This window comes from Gopherus evgoodei, chromosome 14 (genome assembly GCF_007399415.2).
Source record: "Gopherus evgoodei ecotype Sinaloan lineage chromosome 14, rGopEvg1_v1.p, whole genome shotgun sequence".
Taxonomy (NCBI): domain Eukaryota; kingdom Metazoa; phylum Chordata; order Testudines; family Testudinidae; genus Gopherus; species Gopherus evgoodei.
Window position 1 is genome coordinate 33,778,260 of NC_044335.1, and position 18,303 is coordinate 33,796,562.

The window sequence follows — 18,303 nt, forward strand, 5'->3', positions numbered from 1 at the left end:
GGAAGGGGGGAAGCGCGGTGCGCCTAGGGGAGGGGCCGGCCGGGGATTTGGGGAAGGGGTGGAGTCGGGGAGGGGGCGTGAGCAAATTTGCTACCCCTGCAAATTTGTTGGCCTACACGATAATACGCCGCTGACTGAAGGGGGGGGGTGTCGGATAGTGCGGGGGGGTGAGGATGGACAGATGGACAGAAGCGGGGTTGGACAGTGCAGGGGATGAGGACTGACAGACGGATGAAAGGGGTGTTGCACAGTGTGCGTGGGGGTGAGGCTGGACAGATGGGGGGTTGCACAGTGCGGGGGGTGAGGCTGGACAGACAGATGGAGGGGAGGTTGGACAGCGTGGGGGGGGTGAGGATGGACAGACGGACAGAAGGGGGGTTGGACAGCGTGTGGGGGGGGTGAGGATGGACAGATGGGGGGTTGCAGAGTGCGGGGGGTGAGGCTGGACAGACATACGGAAGGGGGGGTTGGACAGTGTGTGGGGGGGTGAGGATGGACAGACAGACTGAAGGGGGGTCGGACAGTGCGGGGGGTTGAGGCTGGAGAGACAGACGGAAGGGGGGGTTGCACAGTGGGGGGAGGTTGAGGATGCACTGAAGTCGGGGGCAGCGCTAACCCAGCAAGTTGCTGAATTTCCTGCACTGGCTCCGATCCGACCCCGGCCCCAGCGCCGCGTTGCCCCCTGCTGGACAAAGCCGGACCTGCCCGCCCGGGTCAGAGACCCCGCTCTGCTGAGGGCGAGTCCCCGGGACGCCCGGGCCCGGCCAGTGCGGGGGGGGGGAGCGGGGGCCTGGGCCAGGCCGTGACTCCAACCCCCCCCTTCACCCTGCGCAGTGCTGGGGGTGGGAGAGACACGCCCCTCCCCGGCTGTGTTACAGGGGCAGCACACACACTTATAACCCCGGCTGGGAGGCGGGGGCAGGACTCCTGGGTTCTCTCCCCGGCTGGGGGCCCTGGACCGCAGGGGCTTTGGGGCTCCCGGGGGCCCCGTTACCTTCACTAGCCCGGACTGTGGCGCAGAAGCTGGAGAAGCGAAACCGAAAGTCACTTTTCCGGGCTAGCCCCAGCCAGGGAGCGTCTGCAAACTCCCCGCCTGCAGCTACTCACCCAGGGGCCCTGGGATGGTCCAGCTGTCGTGGGGAACCTTCCTGGCGTCTGCACCGCCCCGGCGGAGTCGGCTACTGAACCCCGAGTCCTCGCTCCAGCTCCCTGTGCCCGGAGGCCTGGGTGCGCCCCAGGGCTCCCCTCCCTCCGGCTGGGCCGAGTCCTCAAAGCCCCGACAGGCTGGGCCCAGGAGCTTGGTGACTCAGGGCAGGGCTGGGGTGTCCCCGCTCCGGGGTGCTCTCGCCACACCTGATGCCTCCTTGCCCCGCTGGCGACTACATACAGTTCAAAGCAGAAACACTGGAGTAAACAGCAACTGATAACAAAAGCCAGGGGGCAATGGGCAAGTTTCTAGGGCAGTGGTTCTCAACCTTTTTTTCCCCACAGACCACTTGAAAATTGCTGAGGATCTTGGTGGACCACTTAGCCATAGAATTGTAGAATATCAGGGTTGGAAGAGACCTCAGGAGGTCTCTAGTCCAACCCTCTGCTCAAAGCAGGATCACCCCCAACTAAATGATCTTTCCTAATGTTGTTTGTACTGGTAGCTAACTATTGTTGGATAAAAGCGCAATATAAAAAAATCCTAATAATAATTAACTCTCTCTCTTGCATGCATATTATCTGCATACATAGCGCAGCTCTAAGATGCTAAACAAATCTATGAGTCAACTCGAAATAGTCATGCTCTCATTGCAAATATTAATACACTATGTTCTGATACTGGAAAGGAGTGGAAAAGGCATTCACTCAGGCGTATGCAATTTCTCTGAGACGTCCACTTTAAATTTGATTAACACATCATACACCTAGAACAGTAAAAATAAGTAATAAAGCAGCACAAACAGCAGAGGGAAACCACAAACAAACAAGTGACAACATTGAAAATGGGAAGGGAAATAAAACATCACATGGTTGGTTATGGGTATTTTCAATGGGTGTTTAGGATCCAAGCTGTTAAAGTTCAACAGAGCCCTGTAGAGACAGGCACAGTTCTCCTGGTTTCACACTGTGTGTGTCACCAGCTGAAAAACTCACAGTGGACTCCTGGAGTTTTGAGAAGCCCTGGAGCACATGGACACAAGGCTTGGAGTTTGCAGACAGATCCCTGCTTCAAAAAGCTTGCAGATAAGGTCTTTATCCTACAGAACACCTAGCAGCATCCCCACCAAACCTAGTGCTGCTTCCTGCTTAAGAGTCACTGGGTGAACTCTGCAGAGCCAGAACTACACCAGGTAGCAAAGATCTGGCCCCACTAGTCTGGGGAGAGCTGTCTCTCTCCTTCCGCAGCAGCTACCAAGCTGGGGCTGGGAAGCAGAGGGGGCAGTGTTTTCCCCAGGCAGGGCCAGCTCTAAATTTTTTGCCACCCCAACCAAAAAAAAATAAAAGCGCCACCCGTCAAACCAAAAACAACCCCATCCGAGCACCGCCCCGCCGAAACAAAACCAACCCCCCCGAGCACCGCCCCGCCAAACCAAAAACAACCCAAAAAACCCAGTGCTGCCCCGCTGAACCAAAACCAACCCCCCAGAGCATCGCCTCGCCGAACCAAAAACAACCAAAAAAACCCAGTGCTGCCCTGCCGAACCAAAACCAACCCCCCAGAGCACCGCCCCGCTGAACCAAAAACAACAAAAAAACCCAGTGCTGCCCCGCCGAACCAAAACCAACCCCCCAGAGCACCGCCCCGCCGAACCAAAAACAACCAAAAAAACCCAGTGCTGCCCCGCTGAACCAAAACCAACCCCGCCGAGCACCGCCCCGCCGAACCAAACAACCCCAAAACAAACAAACAAACAAAACCCCGAATGCTGCCCTGCTGAACCAAGATTGGCCTCCTCTTATAAGGTGCCGCCTCAAGCACATGCTTGGTCGGCTGGTGCCTGGAGCTGGCCCTGTCCCCGGCCCTGTCCCCAGGTGTTTTTCCCTCTCTCCCTCCCACCTAACTCGGGGGGCCCAGCCGCAGTTCCCAGGGGTGGTGCAGCCCACGTTCCTGGGTCACCCCCTCCCCTCCAGCTCAATGGAGGGGCATTGAGCTGGGTACAAGAGCCAGTGGGACCCTGCCCCCAGGAGCTGAAGCGAGGGGACTGTGTGTCTGTCGTCCCCCAGGTGTCTCTGGCCGAGGCCCCCTCATGGGACCGGGACATGGAGCTTCTGGTGTATTACACGGAGCTGCACTAACCCAGCATGGTGCTGGAGGCTGGACTGCCTGAATCAGAGCCAGGTGGGGGTGGGGAGTCCTGTACCCTGCTTCCCTTGGGTAAGGTGGAGTCTGTGGGGTGGGAACTAGGGGTGGGCAGTGAAGGAGCGGGGGATAGTGTGTGTGAAGGGGACTAGGGACAGGATCAGGGAGTGGGCATTGGGGTGTGGGGAGCAGGGGCTGGGGTTGGAGGGTGGGGTGCCTGGGAGGAGCCAGGCAGTGGGGTACCCAGCAGATTTGGGGGGCATGGGGAAGAACATGGTATGGAACGGAAGGCACTAGGGGGCTGGAGATTGGGGGCAGTGGGGGATCTAGGGGAAAGAGTTGTGGGGTGAGAAGCAGGGGTGGAGGTGAGACTCTGGGGTAGTTGAGGATGCTGAGGGGATAGGGATGGGGATGGTGGGGGGACCTAGAGAGAGGGTGTTGGGGGAAGGACAGAATTGTGGGGGTGGTGCCTGTCCAGATGCTACACCACAACCAGCTGTCTCTGGGATGTGAGGGATGTTCACAGCCTGCTCCTCCCACGTCTCAGCCACTGGCTGCGCTGTGGTGACCCTGCGAGTCGGACAGGCTCTGGCAGTGCCAACGCGCCCTCAGGCTCTGGGTGGCAGCAGGAGCAGCACCAGCTTTTTTGCTGCCCCAGGCAGTGCCAAGGACGGAAGAGGACAGGAGAGGGGCGGTTCTGGGAGGAGTCGCTGCCAAAATGCTGCCGAAGGCGATGGCGGCCAAAGATCCTGCCACCGAAATGCCGCTGAAAATCGGGGCGGCTGTCGTGAAATGTCACTGCCAAAATGCCGCTGAGGGACCCAAAACGCCATCCCCCAAATCCTGGCGCCCTAGGTCGCCTAGTCGTTCCACCGGCCCTGGGTGTCAGGACCCTTCTGTGATGTTATTAATATGAACTGTGATAGTATAGATCATTGTTGCAACCAAGGTCCTGTAATGGCGCCGAATCTTGGACGAAGGAGATCAAATAAGGTGTCTAGGAGAGGTTATGATTTGCTGGTGATGATTATACTATCTGTATATGTGTATCATTTTTCAGATATGTGTATCATTTCTCTAGCTTGCTTGCTAGCATATATATACCTGCCCCTGGATATTTCCACCACATGCATCTGAAGAAGTGGGTATTCACCCACGAAAGCTCATGCTCCAAAACGTCTGTTAGTCTATAAGGTGCCACAGGATTCTTTGCTGCTGTATCATTTTTGTGGTTGAAGTTATGAAACATTGGCTCTATACTGTAAACTTGTGCCATGCTTCTGGGTGACACTCCAGATCATTTGGCATCAGCACTGCCTAGCCTGCTTGATGGCTCATTAAGGGCCATCAGCTATACAACTGACCCATTGAGAGAAGGCAGATACACCTTGTAACTCAGCGAGGCGGCAGGGGACATGCCTATGGACAGAACTCGGAGGTTTTTCCATGCCATGTGCTGGACAGCTTGTCTTTGGGCCAAAAGCAGAGGCTATATGGCAAGAGACTATAAAAGGCAGCTGCATCTTCTCCATCTTGTCTTCAGTCCTGCTTCTTACCTCTGGAGGAACTTTGCTACAAACTGACACTCTGAACCAAAGCTGTAAGAAGGAATTTTTGCACCCAAGGCAAGGGCTGGCTCCAGGCTCTTCAGCAGCGGGTCCCTCTGTCCGTCTCGGAGGGAAGGACCTGCTGCCGACTTGCCGCCAAAGAATGAATGAAGCTGCGGTGACAATTCAGCTGCAGATCCTTCCCTCCGAGAGGGACTGAGGGACCTGCCACTGAATTGCCACCAATCGCGCTTTTTTTTTTTGAACCTTCTCTGCCCCACTTGGGAGGTAGAGCTGTACCCCTCCGCTTTGCACGCCCGAGGCAACTGCTTCACCTTGCCCTTGTTACGGCACTGCTACAAGCCTGAACCAAGAACTTTGCCATTACTGTATGTAATTGATTCCATTTAACCAATTTTAACTCTCATTTACATTTCTTTCTTTTTATGAATAAGCCTTTAGATTTTAAATTCTAAAGGATTAGCAGCAGCGTGATTTGTTGGCAAAATCTGACATATATTGACCTGGGGCTTGGTCCTTTAGGATTGGGAGAACCATTTTTCTTTTACTAGGTGTAGACAAGTGCTTTGTTGCTAGTGGTACAAATTCACTGGAGACCACTCTTTCACACACCAGTACCCTTTTATTTCCCACTATTTTCCCACCACCGCATATATACAGCTATATACAATTCAACGCCAGTCAGGTAGCCCCTTAGGGAACAGCCTACTCTTACAGCAGCTGGAAGCAACAAGTCCTCACTCTCCTGTTCCCCCTCCCTACTTCCTTCCTGCTGGCTTTATAGGCCTTCCCCTCAGCAGGTTCACAGGTGATTGCTCTCAGGCTCCTTTAATGAGCCGCACCCTGCCAGCTCTAGCCATTCCCCTTGATGGGAGCTATGCTAGTGTAAGGGGACTGTTGCCCCCTTACTAACTTTCAGTGGGGTATTTGGTTGCTAGCTCCCAGCACTAAAAAGGGAGGAGTTGATGGGAAATCAGGAGCCTGAAGCTGACAGTCTCCAGGAACAATGTGGAGAGGCCAATGCTCCAGATCAGCCTGATTGACAGGGTGGGCAGGCAGGTGAATCAAGGAGTCAGGAGGGTCCCATCCTCCATGTGAGCTGGAATTGTCTGAGTCAGATGGAGTGGGGCTGAGCTAAAGAGAGAGCAGGGGCCCAAGCTAAGCTGATGGGAGCAGAGCTGCAGCCCAAAAAGCCAGAGCACAGCCCTGGGAGCAGAGCTGCAGCGAGCAGAGCCAGAGGGGCCAGACAAGGGGCCCAGGAAGCAGGTGAGAGCTGGCAGCAGAGTCACAGAAGCATCCTGTAGAGCAGACCTGCCCTGGGAGCAGAGCTGTAGCAACTGGAGCCAGAGAAGCAGCCCAGGGAGCTGAAGGCAGAGCAGCAGCAGCAGCAGCAGCCGTGCTGAGGCAGTGTGGAGCTGGGGCTGGAGCAATCCAGAGCCGGGTATGGTGAGCAGCTGGGAAGAGCGAGGGGGACCCTGGGCAGTGGGCCCAGCACAGAGAGATGCCTCAGCCAAGAGGCCCTGCAGGCCAGGCTTGGAGGGGGATCGTAACCCTGACAGGGCGGGGGTGACGCTGGGGAGAAGGGTCCTGCCACCCAGAGCCTGAGAGTGCGTGGCCACCACCAGAGCAAGTGTCCAACCTGTTGCTGACACAGAGGGTGCCCGAGGCAAGCAACAGTGGTTCGTTGCCCAGAGTGCGTAGTGCCAATGAACACACCAGGGTGGAGAAGCAAAACACAAGTTTATTTGAGCTCAAATAAGGTGCAAGGGAGAAATAACAATCTCAGATCCTGCACACCTAAAACAAGCAGTTTCTTCCTTTTATATCCCAGCTGTTTACTACAAAACTTTTTCTTGCTGACTAGCTGATCTCTCCCTCCTCCCTCCTTTCCCATCCAGCTGCAGTATCTTTTCTCATTCAATCTTTTGTCTTCCCCCTTCCTCCCCCCCTCCGCTGCTGAGACATGTATAAAGTATCTTAAAACGGCCTTGAGCATGCTTTAGCCTAACTTCAATGTATTACAGCAGAGAACTGGCTGTTACAACCAAAAAGTAACTGCTAACACTACATTTTTGCAGCTATTAGTACACTAGGTTACACAAAGTGTTTAACATGGAGGAACAATGGTTCACTGAGGCCTGAGCAGGAGGGCTTCATCGGCACTCATGATCGTCCACCCTCCCGAGCTACCTAGATTTATGCCTAGTGACACCAACAAACCCGCAGCATCCCTGCAGCACAGCCAGGGCCTGAGAAGGAGGCCTGGGACTTACAAGGAACAGACTGTGAAGTGCCCTGATGTCCAGATACACTGTTTGTGATGTTCCCTGCCACAGAGTGGGGTGATGTGTTTTCCTTTAACCTTTCTCATTTTTCCATATTCTTTTTCTTAAATTAATTGTTAATTAAATAACTTGTATTTGCTTTAAATTGTATGATGTGATCAGTGGGTCATGAAGGTGCCCAGTGCCAGGAGAGTACCCTGGAGTGGGTACACCCTAGTCCCTGTCCAAGGTGACCACAGCAGGGTTGGGGGTTGAGCCTCCCCCAGGAATCCTGGGCCCAGCCTTGTTGGAGTTACGAGCACTCTGCCAGACAGGAGAGTGGAAGGGGAGTCCTCAAGGGCAGGGAGGCCTCTGGGTAAAGGAAGTGGGAGTGAGGACTCAGATCCTTTCGCTAGCTTACTTCATCGGGGTAGTGCAGAAGCCAGGAAGGTTCCTCACAATAGCGGGACCATTCCCCCACTTACACTAGCAGGTTCTGAGCTAACAGGGGCTGGTTCAGTGCCTCTTAAGCCAGCACCCTGTTACACTGGGGTATTGGTTTTCATAACTGTTCATCCCCATAAGGAGCGGAATTGGCAGTGATACTGGGAAACTGGAGTGTCTAAGGGAATTGCTTGTATGACTTCTGGTTAGCTAGTGGGATGAAACTGAAGTCCTTTCTGCGTGGCTGGTTTGGTTTGCCTTAATGGTAAAGGAAACCCAGCCTTGTGCTGTAACTGCCCTGCTCTAAGCAATTTGTCTTGAATTGATGCTCTCAGTTGTGTCCCACCAAAGGCAGCATTGTTACACCTTCTCCCCAGTGTGGTCCCCTCATTGGGGTTGGGTCACCCCTCCAAGTCTAGCCTGCAAGGCCTCTGGGCTGGGGGCATCTCCCTCGCTCTCCCACACGCGTGGGTCTGCACACAGGAGCAGGGGGAGTCACACCCAGAGGTTCACATGGCCTGGCTTGTGCAGGGCACGGTTAGTGCACAGAACAGCTCTTTTCCATGTGCACCAACGGTCTAACCCAGCATTTCCCAATCTTTTTTTGGCCACGGAACACTTTTTAGCCTATTACAGAACACTAATAATATTTTTTTATAATAGTTGTTTGGTTTTCAAGTAAAAAATTGCGTTATTTATGCTCAAATATATTTTATTTTATAAAACAAAGCAAAAGTAAAAATTTAAAATAACTTGAAGTAATAATTTCTAACTGGAAAGCGTGTATAAAGTAGTACAAAAATCAAGTGCGAGAGTCTTTCACGGAAAACCTATTCACATCTGCAGAACACTGGTGTTCCGCACGAACACAGTTTGAGAAATGCTGGTCTAACCAAAGGACCCTACCCCAGTAATGTACACCAATGTTTATGTCTTTGCGGAGACCTTCCATGCCCCCTGCAGGTGAAGTCGGCTGTAAGCACCAGACCCAGGGGATTTCGATATCCTTATGCCCTCTGCCAGCTGGCATTCAGTGGACCTGGGGCACAGGGCTCTCGGGCCTGCTCTGGGGAGCTGTTTTCTAGTCACTCCCCAGCTGGTGCCCTCTGGAGATAGTCATAGCTGTGTGGGGCTCGAGCGAGTTGTGTTTCCTACCTGGTTCCCTGCTCGCTGGGGTTGCCGGGAGCCCCTGAATCCCTGGGCTGGGACGTGTGCCTGGCACACCATGCAGAAGCCTGACACCGTGGAAGGCCCTGGGCAGATGTCCCCAGAGAACCGACAGCCCTGGGCCTGAGCCCCCACCAGATGCTGGGAGGGCGTTGAGGTAGCAAATGCTCTGGCAGTTTGGAGCAGGCTGGCTGGCTCAGGAGAGAAAGGCTGGAGCAGCCACTTTTCCCTCTAGGTCCCCGGGGCCAAACCCAGCCCCAGGGAGCAGCGGCCCAGCGGTGCCCCTTCTCACCTCTGTCCTGGGGCATGGGAATTACAGCACCTGTAGAATGCTGCCTCCACCCGGACCCTCTCAGCAAGATCAAGAGCTGGCCAGCTGCGCTCATTGGGAAAGTGAGGCCCGCCTCCCCCAGGCTTCCCTGCACAGGTTGTGCCAACCTGGGGAGAGGCGGGGAGCCAGAGACTGAGCCCTGGCCCAAGCTGTCTGCATAGCTATGGGGCTGGCCCAAGCCCTGCTGGCACAAGTCTGTGGCCCCAGGCCGGGAACCGCGCTGCCAAATGCAGTGTGCAGAATAGAGACAGAAAGCTACAGGGCACACAGAATGGCTCGCACACCTGTTCTTTCCACGGGCCGGGCCTAGGACTCAGCAGTTCCTGGGCTCCAGCCTGCAGCTCTCCCCACTAGGCACTGCTGTCTCTCAACCTTGGGGAACATGCAGAAAGCTCCTGGAGGAGAGGTGTTAATTTCTGCCTCTGCGCCTCTGTGCAGGGCTCCGGGGAGCAAGCTGCCGAGAGCCCTTGGAGAACAGAACCGGATAAACCCCCTTCCCACAGAGCCACACAGTGACTACCAGGGAGCTCATCTGGGCAGAGCGATGGGTCGGAGTCTGTTTCTGTCTGGGCCGGAGGAGTGTGAGACGCAGAGGAGCTCTCAAATTGCTCTGTTTTTGGCCTTGAACTGCTAATACAATGCCAGCGTTCGAGAGAGAGAGAGAGAGCTGTCTACACAAGACATGCTGGCGGCACAGCTGCAGTGTAGATGCCACTCCGGTGCCTGGCAGTGCCAGAAACCCGGATCTTGGTGGCCACAGCGAGGTTGACAGGAGAGTTCATCTCTTGCCCTAGCGGGGCAGAGGTCAGCTTCCTCACAGGGCATGAAGAGCTCCCAGCGTGGCAATATGTACCAGCCCGAGACCGGAGTGAATCTGTGACAAAGCTCCGGACAGGACTGGGGCGCTCTGAGGGAGGGGAGGCCTCATGTAAGGTCCAGGAAGTCACACGTCCTAGCACAGTGAGCTAGCGGGCCGGGGCAGAGGAGGCCAATCCTCTGACGCCAGGAGATCAGTTCCCTCACAACTTTATAAGTGTCATCAACGCTGCCCAGACATTGGACTTTCCACGGAACAGCAAGTCAAATGCAAAATTCGACGGAATGGCTGAGTGTGTCCTCTACAGCTCCACCGTGTCCACATGAGTATTTGCTAGAGACAGCCAGACAAGTGGCCTAAGAACAGACACATGGACACACTGGGCACTGGGCATGGTGCTAAACATGAGCTCTCATTCTTACTTTGTAAACACCCAGTATCTTCTCTGCTCTGTTTTCTGCCTTTGACTCCTCTTTCTCTGTTTGCTCTCTATGTCCTTCCCTCAGCACTGGGCAGCCAAGGCAACAAATACCCAGCCGAACCACCCTGGCCAAATTCCTTCTCCTGGGATTCTCTGACCTCTGGGAGCTGCAGATTCTGCACTTTATGATATTTCTAGTCATTTACCCGGCCACCCTGGTGTAGAATCATCTCTATCCCACAGCTGCAGAAGATTTCTTGCACTGAGATGTGGCCTAATGAAGTTTTGATGCCCACTCTTGGGTCGATAGTAGACGTGTTCTGCTTTGTTTTTATATTTATTACCTACTTTCATATCTTCGTTGCTGTGCTGAGACTCCCCTCCATGCTGGGAAGATGTAAAGCAACCTGCCTGCTGCACCTGGTTGTGTTTTCTTTATTTACCTGCACTGCCATGTTCTCTTACATGCGTCCATGGTCCATGTCTTCTCTGCAGCTTGTGTTGTATTCTGTGCTGCCGCCAGTCCTGAACCCCGTCATCTACGGCCTGCAAAACAAGGAGCTAAAGCAGGCTCTGCGGAGAATTGCAAGCAAGACGCTCTTTGTCAGGAGCCTGGATTCCTCACCCTGAGTTTCTGTGTGGAAGAGTTGCACCTGTTTATCTCAGAGTTGCACCTGTTTATCTAATTGAGCTGATGCAAACCCATGTGGTCACCTCTATTTTGGGTTAAGGATGCCTCATTTCAGTTTAGCTTAAACCTCTTCCCAAATGACTTAAGCTCAACCAATACAAGCTGTTCTTAAACCAAATTTAGAGCATCCAGTTGGTTTGTATAAGTGTAACCCAGGGGTAGGGAACGTATGGCACGTGTGCGGAAGGCAGCACGCGAGCTGATTTTCAGTGGCACTCACACTGCCTGGGTCCTAGCCACCAGTCTGGGGGACTCTGCATTTTAACTTAATTTTAAATGAAGCTTCTTAAACATTTTAAAAACCTTATTTACTTTATATATGACAATAGTTTAGTTATATATTATAGACTTATAGAAAGAGACCTTCTAAAAACGTTAAAATGTATGACTGGCATGTGAAACCTTAAATTAGAGCGAATAAATGAAGACTCAGCACACCACTTCTGAAAGGTTGCCGACCCCTGGTGTAACCAAATCAGTTTGAATTGACACCGTAATTCATATAGCAGGAAGGTCGTTGTGTAGACAGACCCTTGGTGCTGGGGGTAGGAGCCGTCTCTGTGAGTTCCTCACTGCAATAAAATAGTGCTACACTCTACACCCGGGGAAGTGCCCTGTAACCCTCATATTCATCATTTGTATATAGTTGTGATATTGCATATAAAGTAGGCCACGTAAGGTGTCATGGGAAAGATTATGATCTGCTGATACCCACTGTTCCAACTAAATAGGTTATTTGTATGAAGTTATGAGAATTGTGTTGCATGGTTGTGACATTCCTCTGGTGTTATCTGGACTGGTGATCTGCTAGGTCACTCCAATCCTTGACTCTGGGAGCCAGCCTTACCCTGCTATGCTGGGAGAATCCCCACTCCCGGGCTGTTCACGCCTCTGGCATGTAAGCTGCTCCTTGGATTGTGCAACTGAATGACACTAGCCAATATCTCCAGTCCCAGACACAACCCTAGGAATCTCCGTCTTGCAGTATCCCATTATGCCTGCTGGACACTGATGAACTCATAAGCTTGCAATTTAACAAAGAAATTGATATGTACCAGGCTTGTTATCCCAAGGGGAGACTCTAACACACTTCAAACCAAACATACTGCTTCAGGTAGATTAAATGAACAGATATGTTAACTATGAAAGCTAGATTAAGTGATTATAAGTTAAAGCACAACTAGTCAGATCTGATCAAATGAAATAAAAGCAAAATACATTCTAAGCTGATCTTAACACTTTCAGTGCCCTTACAAACTTAAGTGCTTCTCACCACAGGCTGGCTGGTTGCTCTTCAGCCAGGCTCTCCCCTTTGATCAGCGCTTCAGTCACTTGGTGGTGATGTCTGTAGATGCGGGTGGAAGAGAGAGAGGAAGGGCATGGCAAATGTCTTTCCCTTTTATGTCATGTTGCACTCCATAACGTTCTATGGCAATATGCTTAAGAGTATGCTTACGAGTGTGAATATAATGTAACTGGAATATGCTTCATACAAAAGGGCTCTTCTAAGGTATCATTACAAAGCTTATGATCTACTGAGTGTGTGCATCCTATTTGTTTGCATGTATTATTTCTATGTCTGGAGTTAGGAGAATAGGATATAAACTTTTATTACTGATGTAAACATATTAAGTGGAAGCCATTAAAGGTGCTTCAGAATCAATGAACTGTGAACGGGTTTGTTTACCGGAAAGCCTTCCTGTATACTGTGTCAGACAGCTCCTAGGTAATGAAGAAGGAGATCTTACAGTGACATATGACCATGTCACCTGGTACTGGAATCCATCTTAAACCTGCTGCTTTTCCATTTAGAAGGAGGGGTGGGGACCCAGAGAGACAAAAGATTCCTGCCTTATGCCAAAGCCATAAAAGGGGGTGGAAGAGAGAAAGCCCCTAGTTACCACCCGAGCTGGGGCTAACAGGAACTGTATCAGGGGGGAGGATTGGGCTGAGACTAAGAGGGAGTCTAGTCTGTGAAAGAAGCTTATTGGAACATCTCTGAGGGTGGGATTTACCTGTATTCAGTTTCTTAATGTATTAGCCTTAGACTTGTGTGTTTTGTTTTGCTTGATAACTTACTTTGTTCTGTCTGTTATTACTTGAAACCACTTAAATTCTACTTTTTATTCTTAAAAAAATCACTTTTGTTTATTATTGAGCCTAGACTAAGTGATTAATACCTGGGAGAGCAAACAGCTGTGCCTATCTCTCTATCAGTGTTATAGAGGGTGAACAATTTATGAGCTTACCCTGTATAAGCTTTATACAGAGTAAAACAGATTTATTTGGGGTTTGGATCCCATTGGGAGCTGGGTATTTGGGTGCTGGAGGCAGGAGTACCTGCTGTGTGGTTTTCAGTTAAAGCTTGCAGCTTTTGGCGATGTGGTTCAGATTCTGAGTTTGTGTTGCAACAGGCTAGTGTGTCTGACTCAACAAGGCAGGGTTCTGGAATCCCAAGCTGGCAGGGAAAACGGTCTCAGAGGTAATGGCAGCATGTCAGGTGACAGTCCCAAGGGGATCTGTGTGACCGAACCCATCACAGTGATGTCTGTAGATGTAGGTGGAAGAGAGAGGAAGAGCATGGGAAATGTCTCTCCCTTTTATCATGTTCTTTCTTCCCTCTTGCCTTTAAACTTCAGGGTCAGATGAGCATTACCTCATCATAGTCCCAAACTGACCAGAGGAAGGGGGTTGACTCACTTGAGAGTCCAACAGATCCTTTGTTGCTGCCTAGGCCAGTGTCCTTTGTTCCTGTGAGGCTGGGCTGGGTTTGCCCCATACGTGCTCTGATGAGGTGTGAACTGCCCTTCTGCTCTTGGAGAGTTTTGCCTGGGCGTGTTTTAAGCCATGAAGACACATTTTCAGCCTCATAACTATATACATGAAATTACAACCTATAACTTCACTATTACAACAATGCTCAGTGCATCATGAGCCTTCCGAAGACACCCGAGATGACAAACTTTGCATTGGATACCAGACAATCATATTATAAGGATGACCCTGGGGGTGTAGGGTGTTCCTACGAGGTACAGAATGTCACAATGGTTGTCACTAAAACATGCAATGGGTTTGGGAAGTGCCCAGATACTAGCTTCCCAAAGACAGCAACCAGGGAGATAATCAACATCTGGGTGGGCAAGTGTGAAACAACCATCAATAGCCATTGTCCAGCAAGGGAGCTACAATACGATGACTCACTTGCACAAGGCCACACCAGGGGAATTGCTCAATCTTGCCTGGGGACTTAGCAGTTCCCACCAGACATGCCTGGACTTGTGCTCTCCAAGCACATGAACTAAGGGTATAACACAGAACACAGTGGTCCCATGCTTTGTCCTTTCTCTTCTCCTCCACCTACACTTACGGCATCGAGAATGCTGGAGCTGAAGAGACTGGTTCCCAGACTAAGAGGGGAAAGCCTGTTTATAGAATGCTGTAACCAACCTGCAATATCCAGTGGGGTAAGAAAAACTGCTTAAATCTAGGTGTTGCCCAGTCTAATAGGGTTGAGAGTTTAGACTGGGCGCTTATATTTTATTTTATTTTATTTTGGTAACTGCTCTAACTTTTTGCCTATCACTTATGATCACTTAAAATCCATCTTTTGTAATCAATAAACTTATTCTAATGTTTGTCCTTAGCAGGGAGTTTGCCTGAAGTGGTTGGTAAATCTGCTCCGGTTACAAAGGCTGGTGTGTGTCCACTTTCCATTGATGAAGTGGTGAACCAATTAATAAATTTGCATTGCTCAAGGAAAGGTCTTGAGCAGTGCAAGACGGTATATTCCTGAGGTACTAGGCTGGTAGCTGTGGGGATCTGGCTGGTGCCTTTCTCTGTGTGATTCGTGAGTGGCTCTGGGGGCATTCATGCAATCTAGCTGGGTATGGGGCTGCACATGCAGTTGTGCTGAGTGATAACAGCACCTGGAGGGGTTTGCTACTTGTCAACAGTAAAGGATTGTGAGGGACAACCCAGATTAGTGAGTGAAGGGAGCACAGAGGTCCCACAGTCCCAGGGTGCACCCCAGGGATCCAGTCACAAGTGCTTTCCCTAAGTTTGTCTCAGTGCTTTGTCTGTCTGCCTGGCTTTGGCTGGGGTCCCGGGGCTCCGCGCTCTCCATGGCTGCCCACAGCACTGAGTTCCCAGCAGGGTCAGGGACCATCAACCCTGAGTGGGTGGATTAGCGCTCGTAGGCCTTGGCTACACAGGCACTTTACAGCGCTGCAACTTTCTCACTCAGGGGTGTGAAAAAAACACCCCCCCGAGCGCTGCAAGATACAGCGCTATAAAGCGCCAGTGTAAACAGTGCCGCAGCTCTGGGAGTGCGGCTCCCAGCGCTGCAAGCTAATCCCTATGAGGAGGTGGAGTACGTGCAGCGCTAGGAGAGCTCTCTCCCAGTGCTGGCGCTGCGACTACACTTGCACTTCAAAACGCTGCTGCGGCAGCGCTCCCGTGGCAGCGCTTTGAAGTTTCGAGTGTAGCCAAGCCCCCAGCTCTGGCTTTCTGGTGGGGCAGAGCAGCTGGACCGAGACACTGGGGCGGCTGGCTGGGGCCAGAAGGAGCTCCAGAGAGCAGGGAGCATGTGTGGTGCAGGTGGCAGATGCAGGGCAGGGTTTAGCAGGACGTTTTAGATGTAGATCTATGAGGATCCCTGACAACCCTTCAGTGGTCTCTGCTCCACCAGGAGAATGAGCAGCCAGGCCCAGAAAATCTGCCCCTGCTCACCTGAGGGGCAGCGCAGGGTAACTTGATGCTTGGAAAATAATCTCTGGCTGATATCTCCAAAGCACCTTGGCCATTTGGATGTATGATTCCCGTTCAGATACCTGGGAACTGGATGTCCAGCCCCCCTGAAGCTTGAGAACCGCCACCCTTCCTGGAGCGAGGACACAGTAGTATTGTAATGGGACAGAGAAGCGGCATCTAGGGGTGGGCCAAACCCCCACTTCTGAGCCCAGGAGCTGGGTGGGGGCAGGGAAAATCCAGGCTCTTTGTAGGTCGCCAGGCAGAAAGGTCCGTGAAGGTGAAGTTCAAGGTGAGGGGGGGTGCCTGTCCCTGTGGGGTGAGAAATATCCCATGGCTGGTGCCAGGATCCCCACAGCCCGTCTTGCAAACCCCAGAGACTCCCTGTCCCTGTGACACTGAAAAGAAATGCAAACCCATTCAGCCAGGAAACACAGAGCATTGCCCCCAAATGCCTTTAACTGCCTGGGGCTGGCACAGGATCTTACCGTTCAGACAGAGGTGCCCAACTCCCACTTCCAGCTCTGATGTCCCATGTTCAGGCTCCCCTGGCATTACCCAAACCCCACTCAGCTGCTGCTGAGCACCGTAAGCTCCCTGTCAGGATCCCTATAGCACCTCCATTTCTGCCCCAGGCTCTGCACCTCCGGTAGGTGCCCAGGCTCTCAGCCCCATGTCCAGCCCAAGGGGGAGGCTCCAAGCTGCTATCACAATGCCGGATCCAGTGGCTGTGCTCTGAGCAGCAGCTGTCTCCTTATGGCTTGTACCCCAGGGGTTCGAGCACTTGCCCCGGTTCAGCTCCCCGCCCTGCTGGCTGGGGAGAGAGGCCGGGAGCATGGGCCTCTCACCTGGCTGCAGTACCTGAACCCAGAGCTCTGGGCTAACCCAGGGAGGCTCCAACCGGAGCTGTTTCACTCTGGATCAATAACTCACTAGTCAGGGGACGGGTTCCTGCTCTCCCGCTCCCCAGGGAGCTCTGGGGCACCAGGCTCCAGTGTCACTTGCTCACTATCTGGCTGAATGGCTCCTCTTAGCCATTCCCTATGGCAGCTTCCCGGGCGACACCTGCAGTTCAGCAGTCAGTGCGCTCTTCTGCACTGCAGCTCCAGGGGGACACCCGCAGCTCATTCCCCCACAGCTTTCCCCAGGGCCTTTCTGTCTCCCCACTCTGGATTTGCCAGCTCAGACTCTCTCTTCCCAGGCAGGTAGTAACCACAGACTCCACTCCATAGCCCCAAACATGCCTCCCTTGGCCCCGGGAGTGACTGCAGAACATGTTCCTGCAGCCCCTGCCTGCTTGCAGCTCCTGGGCTTTCCATGGGCCCCTGCTGTTCCCAGCCAGCTGAGCTGTAAGAGCGGGGAGTTGCCCCGAGTGTGATCAACGCTGCCTGAGTTTGCAGACAGTCTGAGCCCATTGCTTCAAGAGTTGGATCATGAGTCCTAAAGGGATGGTGAGTCTTATTGGGGGTCGGAAGGGGGGGGGAAGGGAGCACGTGCCAAAGAGTCTGAAATGAAATGCGTCAGAAATAGCAACAAATAAATAAATAAAAAATACTAATCCGTTTTACCCTCCAGAGTTTTGTTTCACCTTGTGTCTGACAAATGACAGCTGAGGGGTAATGAGGCCAGGGTGGCCTGGGGATCAATACTGTGAGTTTTAGTGTCACCAAACAGATTTGCTGCCCACCCAGGGCTGGGCTTTGGGGTTCCCTGTGTAACCCTTCTGCCCCTCTGAGTTGGCAGCAACAAGGGCCGGGTTCAGTATCCAGGGGTTCCGTTTCAATAACACAATGCATAACCGGCTGGAGCTCCCACCCAGTGACCTGGGACACTTACATATCACACCCTCCTGGGTGCCTCTAGGAAGCAATACTTTCCCTCTCACAAGCACAGAGTCTGAGTGTAGCAAAATCCTTTTAATAAAGGAAGGAAACAATGCGGCATCCCATTGGAGAAACACCACAAACAGGATTATAACACAAACCATAGACAAAAACCCACCTCCAAATACATTTGGCAATGTCCTTTTCCCCTTAGGGTCTTAAGTCCAATTACTCCAAAGTCCAACAACCCAAAAGTCTCTGGTCAGTGCCACCCCAGAATTCAAGAGTTTATCTGCAGAGTTTTACCCCCCCAGCCTGGGTGGAAAGGGGAGGAGTCCACACAGGATGTTGAGGGGCACCTTACGTGGACCAGGGCCAACTGCTCCACCTCTCCATGGAGTTCTGCTGCAGCCTTCACCACAACCCACTCCACCACACCAGCTGTACCACTCCTCCAGCTGTCCCTGCAAACCACTTCACTCCACTCACTGTTCCATGGGCGGCTCCAACTAGCTGCAACTGCTCCCCTCTGCCAGCTGCTTAACAATAGCTCTTCTTGCTCCACCCCCCTCAAGTTAACACAGCACTCAGTGATTTTAGCTCTTAGTAGAGGAGCCCTGGTGCTGGTGCACCATTGGCCCAACATGAATTCAGCTCAACAGTCTCTAGATAGACTCCTAATGGAATCAAAACTAGCCCTATTCTTTAACACTGGAGAGAGGAGGATGTGCAATTGGTGTTC

At 52.3% G+C, this 18,303-nt stretch overlaps 1 protein-coding gene across 5 annotated transcripts in view; it reads right to left on the reverse strand.

Annotated features, from left to right (window-relative positions):
* LOC115634959 (von Willebrand factor A domain-containing protein 5A-like) overlaps window positions 1-1,090 on the reverse strand; it is a 107,426-nt gene extending 106,336 nt beyond the window's left edge. For all 5 annotated transcript variants that reach the window (XM_030533062.1, XM_030533063.1, XM_030533064.1 and 2 more), the window contains exon 1: window positions 995-1,090. The gene's annotated coding sequence lies outside the window, so the exon portion shown is untranslated. The remainder of the gene's footprint in view (window positions 1-994) is intronic.
* Window positions 1,091-18,303: the final 17,213 nt, after the last annotated feature.